The 6,042-nt window shown below is 39.4% G+C and overlaps 1 non-coding gene across 1 annotated transcript; it reads left to right on the top strand.

Annotated features, from left to right (window-relative positions):
• The first annotated feature begins 5,719 nt into the window (after positions 1-5,719).
• Positions 5,720-5,841, top strand: LOC138441927 (U6atac minor spliceosomal RNA). Its single transcript, XR_011257494.1, has one exon. It is a non-coding gene; the product is annotated as a U6atac minor spliceosomal RNA (small nuclear RNA).
• Positions 5,842-6,042: the final 201 nt, after the last annotated feature.

The raw sequence follows: 6,042 nt of genomic DNA, 5'->3' as shown, positions 1-6,042 counted from the left end.
TGGCCATTTTATTTCCTATGAGCCTTTTTAGAGAATTGGGATTACTCATTGGTTGAGTATTTTACTGGATTCCCTTAGGCATAAACGTGGGGAAGCTACATTTAAAGTACATTTTGGATGGGATAGAAAAACCTGCTACTGTGAGTGCCTTCAGACTGTATTCTGAGAAATGCTAGTCTACCTTTAGATATAGCCATATGCTTAGAAAAATGAGTTTGGTTAATGATGGAATAAACAGAGTTAGACTCTTAATGCTGTACAGTTTCTCAGACTTAATACCCTCCATCTCTAAAAAGAAAATTCAGCGTGAAGTATTTTCAAAACTTTTTAAAAACCCAAGTCATCTTTGAGGAATACAAATTTTTTTTTTGTTTTTTGTTTTTTTTTGTGGAAGCATAAATTGGGACATGCTGGCTGAAGTTAAGCCCCTGCTTTTCTGCTACACTGTGGTTCTGAATACTTATAGATAAGCAAGATTTGTCTTTCTGCACAGTTGGGTCAGGAAATTCCATCCACTTAGTTGCAGCTCTGGGGTTGAAACACTATTAATTTGTGGCTTCAAAGTCTATATTCACACCATTCCACTGACTAGAGATGCTCATTCTAATTGTTTTAAACATTGTTGCTGTTAAAAAAAAGAGGCTCCGAAGATTGCCTCCAGAGGTTGCTCAATTATTTAAGATGCTGATGCAGAAAAGCAATACATTCTTAGAAAGGCATGCCATTAATTAACATGTCTTCTGGCTTGTCATTGTCCTTCCCTTCTTATCCAGTTGTCAAGTTTGTTTAGTCCATTAATGACTAGAGGAGAGAGTTTTGCTGCAGTGCTTGAGGTTTTCTAAGAATGTGAATTATTAATGAAAAGCTTTGTTTTGGTTTCCACCTTTCCTTGTGTGTGGAGGTGGAGGAGGTGGTGAGATGCATATGGGGAGAAGACGCTTGTATCCTGTACAGTGGTCTTTTTTTTGGGGGGAGGGGGGGTGCTGTATTGGGAATTGGAGAAGGAAATGGCAACCCACTCCATTATCCTTGCATGGAGAATCCCAGGGATGGGGGAGCCTAGTGGGCTGCCGTCTATGGGGTCGCACAGAGTCGGACATGGCTGAAGCGACTTAGCAGCAGCAGCTGTATTAGGAACTTTTATCTTGATGCTCACCAGTGGGCTGAATTCATGATAAATCTGCTTGAGCAAGGTTCTGCGTCTGTGTGTTGGAGGCTCTGAGGGCTTTTATTATGGATATCTTAATCACTTTACAGGTTGCATGTCATATACCGTGCTTAGAACTGTGCTGCCACTGCCCAGACCAATCTATCGCAAACCACTGATTCATTCAGTAAGTGTGGGATACATTGGTTACCCTTCCACCCTGTGCCAAAGCGTTCCCTGCTCAGGTTTGATAGATTCTGGTGACCTTTGCGAGACTGAGCCACCAGGGAAGCCTCTAAAACTAACACATTCCCTTAAATTTAACACATTCAGAAGATGTTACATGGGCATTTAGGCCGCTTTCTCCAAGTCAGTACAGATGGCCATCTGGAAGCCTAACCACTTGGAGCCATAAACAGGCGGGTGTGGAACAGGCAGGCTGAAGCCTCTGGCTCAGGATGGACAGTATAAAATTAATTTAACACACAAAGAAATTTCACCTGTGCCCTGAGACCTGAGTTGCTTCCATAGTGTTCCTGCAAGTGAGGCTGTGTTTCTGAAAGCGGAGCTCTAATCTGTATTGACTGTCTGTGATGTGTCTGTAGGTGTCGGCCAGCAGGTGCCTATGTGGATCAAAGGCGCAGTGACCAAAGGTAGTGGCTGTTCTTTTTTCTCCCACTCCCTCTTTGTGAGGAAGTGCTCGCATCTTAATCAAGAACAGTACATGCTTGTAAGAGTCTAATATTTTTTTCATTATAATTCATAACTGTGCAGATAGCAAAATGCCTCAGTCCCAAGGAATAAACTCTCTAAACCCTGCTCACCAATGCTTCTCTTTCTACTCCCTGACTTGGAGTTTTCCCCGTGGTGTGTTGGAGCTGGCTTGTCTTAGCCCACAAAAGCCGACGATGTGCAAATGTAATATCGCCATGTTCAGTGATGGTAGGTAGCTTGAGATCAGCCAAGTTGAGAGTATTTACAAACCGGGCTCTCCTCTTAGAGAAGACTGTCAGACGTTTACTAGCACACCACTGGATTCTTCCCGTTTAATCTAGTCTCCTAGGACTGATTTTTTGGCATGTAGAACTTCAGTATGTGTACAATTTGATCTAAATTAATCGATTTCTTTGAATTTGATATCTTTGATTTATCAATTTATATTTGTGTATGTACTAGATGCTGGGTACTGTGCTAGGTTCTGGGGGTAAAATATAATCTTATATTTACGATTATTTATATTTAATTTATATTGAAAGTCGTATCCTTTTAAAAAGTGAGTTGTATTTGTTTTATCTTGTTTTTATTTAAATAATTATTTACATATAAAATTATAATATTAAGCTGGCTTTTTATTATATTTATAATATTGCACAAACATCACTTTTTAACTCTAGAACATCTCATCACCCTCAAAAGAAATCACAGATCTCATCTCCTGTCAACTGCTAATCTCTTTGGATTTCCTATTCTACCGGACACTCCATATTAATGCAATCATACTACAGATGGACTTTATGTCTGCTGTCACTTAGCATAATGTTCTTTTAGGGTGCCTCCATGTTGTAACATGTGTCATTACTTGATTCCTTTTTATGGCTGTATAGCATTCCACTAAATGTACAACATATTGTCTATTTTTCTATAATAGACTATTTCTAATGTTTGACTATTATCAATAATGCTACTATGAACATTCATATATACCTTCTCGTATGAAAATCTATTTTTAATTGAATTTTTATTTTTTATTGTGATATAGTTGATTTATAATGTTGTGGTTAGTTTCAGGTGAACAGAAAAGCAAGTCAGTTTTACAGATATCCATTCTTTCTCAGATTCTTTTCCCATATAGATTATTACAAAATGTTGAGTAGAGTTCTATAAGGAAGGTTATAGAAGGTGCTATAAGGTAGGTTCTTGCTAGTTATCTATTTTATATATAGTAGTGTTTGTTAATACCAACCTTTTAAGTTCCCCCACCCTAGCCCAGTGCTTCCCCTTTGGTAACCATAAGTTTGTTTTCCTAATGTCTGTGAGTCCACTTCTGTTTTGTAACTAAGTTCATCTGTATCTTTTTAGATTCCGCATGTAAGTGATATCATGTGATATTTGTCTTTCTCTAGTTGACTTAATATGATAATCTCTAGGTCCATCCATATTGCTGCAAATGTCATTATTTTGTTCTTTTTATGGCTGAATATTATCCCATCGTGTATATGCACCACATCTTATTTACGCAGCCCTCTGTTGATACAGTTAGGTCTTTTTCAGGTCTTGGCTAGGGTTATTTACCCTAGCTGATATGAACTTAGAAGTTCATGTATCTTTTTGAATTATGATTTTTGTCCAGGTATATGCCCTATAGTGGGATTGCAGGATCATAGGGTAGCTCTGTTTTCTGTGTTTTAAGAAATCTCCATAGTGTTTTCCATAGTGGTTGCACCAATTTATATTTCCACCAACAGCGTAGGAGGATTCCCTTTTCTCCACACCCTCTCCAGTATTTATTGTTTGTAGACTTTTTAATGATGGCTGTTCTGATGGGTATCAAGTGATACCTCATTGTGTTTTTAAATCTTTTGGGTATATAAGTATATACATGGGAATAGCACTTCTGGGATTATAACTTTGTTTAATTTTTTGAAGAAATGTGAAATTATTTTTAAGTGTCTGTTCTAGTACACATTTTTGCCTACATTAAGATTATAATTTCATTGTATCCTTTCAACAAGTTTTATTTTGCAACTTTTAAAAATTATACTCATTTAGTGGGTATATGGAGAGGTATCTCAGTGTTACTTTTAAAAAAAAATCTCCCTGATGCCTAATGATTCTGAGTACTTTTTACACCTTACTGTCTATTATGTATTTTATTCAAATCCTTTGCCCATGAGTTCTAGACTTCAGTCAAATACTATTTGTAAATAATACTTTTTTGATAATGTTCTTTGTATAAAAATGTTAATTTTGATGTCTTTTTTTTTAATCCACTGATTTCTTTTGCTTTAGGTGTCGTGTTTAAGAATCTGTTGCCTACTTCAACTTTGAAGATTTACACTGAAATTTCCTTTAAGAGTCTGACATTTTTGTTGTTCTTGTTGGAAGTTTGTGATTTGACTCAGTCCCTCTACCTGCTTGGGTGTATTCAGATTTCCTCTCTCCTTGAACCAGCTTTAGCAATTGGTGTGTTTCTAGGAATTTGTCTGTTTTATATAGGTTCTAACTTACTGGCATACAAGTATTTATTGTATTCTCTTTTTACCCCTGGAGAGTTGGATATTAAGTTAGTCTGCCACACCTGGGTGGACGCTAGTTAAAGATATCATACTCCTGAAGCAGAGACAAAGGACAGATACCATTAGCCAAGACAGCAACATTTTGGGGGGCTATTTATATACAGTAACATGAAAAAGGTGATGCTCATTCAATGGGTTGTGTTATAGGTGAAGAACCCTGAGTTCATGGAACCCAAATCTTTTATAATGGGAAGTAAGTATGCCTACCCTTTGCCCCACAGGGAGGCATTCTAACTTTCAAGGCTCTTTGCTATACATGCACCTTAAATATAGTCTGGAACAAAGTGCAATTTGTGCCTTACATGCAAAGACATGCAGAAATAAGAGAAACTCTGGAGAATGGTCTTCAGAGTCAGAGGAGCACACAGAAAGTAGGGCATGAGAGACAGCAAGGACTTGGGATTTCAGTCTGTGTAGAGGGATGCCAGGCTTCCCTGGTGGCTCAGTGGTAAAGAAGCCACCTGCCAGTGCAGGAGACACAGGAGACCGAGGTTCCATCCTTGGGTCAGGAAGATCCCCTGGAGAAGGGAGTAGCAACCCACTCCAATATTCTTGCCTGGAGAATTCCACAGACGGAGGAGACTCATGGGCTACAGTCCATGGGGTCTCAAGGAGTCGGACAGGACTGAAGCGACTGAGAACACGCACACGCACAGAGGGATGCTATTGCAGGGTTCTGAGGAAAAGTGGCACATGTTCATTTATATTTTGAAAGAATCACTCTGCTTCTGTGTAGAGATTAGACTGTACGGAGGGGGAAAATCTGTATGGAGGAAAGCGAGCAGTTAGGAGGCTATTAAAATATGCAGGTCAGTGTTAATGATGATTAATTTAGTGGTGGGGGTAGGGATAAGTGATCAGATTGACAGTTTTGATGGCAGAATCCACTGGATTTTTCTGGCAGGTGGGATCAAATTTGGGAAGAAAAGAGCAGTTAAATAGGACTTTTATGCTTTAAAATCTGATCCACTGAATGCATGATGGTGCTATTTACTGGAATGGATAACCTTGGGGTAGAATTAAGGTTTTTTTTAGTCACTAAGCCATTTCCAACTCTTGTGACCCCATGGACTGTAGCCTGCCAGGCTCCTCTCTTCATGGTACTTCCCAGGCAAGAATATTGGAGTGGGTTACTATTTCTTCCTCCAGGGCATCTTCCCCACTTGGGGATGGAACCCATGTCTCCTGTGGCTCCTGCACTGGCAGATGGTAAATGCTGAGCCACCAGGGAAGCCCAAAATTAGGTTGGGGAAATATAGTCCAGAATACTATTTTGGTGTTCTATGAAAGGAGAAAACGTTAGTACTCCCTTGACAGATGCACAAAGCCCTTGGCCTGACAACACACATATGGTTAAGGCATTTCCAGCTCCTTTGTAGCATCTAACCACGGTTTTTGGGACTGATAAACCAATTTGCAGGACAGGAGTAGAGATGCAGACACTGAGAATGGACTTGTGGACACAGCAGGGGAAGGAGAGTGGGACAAATTGAGAGAGTAGCGTTGATATATATATACACTCCCATGTGTACAATAGATGGCTAGCAGAAAGCTGCTGTAGAGCACACAGAGCTCAGCTCGGTGCACTGTGAGGGCTTA

Source organism: Ovis canadensis, chromosome 5 (genome assembly GCF_042477335.2).
Source record: "Ovis canadensis isolate MfBH-ARS-UI-01 breed Bighorn chromosome 5, ARS-UI_OviCan_v2, whole genome shotgun sequence".
NCBI lineage: Eukaryota > Metazoa > Chordata > Mammalia > Artiodactyla > Bovidae > Ovis > Ovis canadensis.
This window is presented reverse-complemented; position numbering and strand designations above follow the sequence as displayed.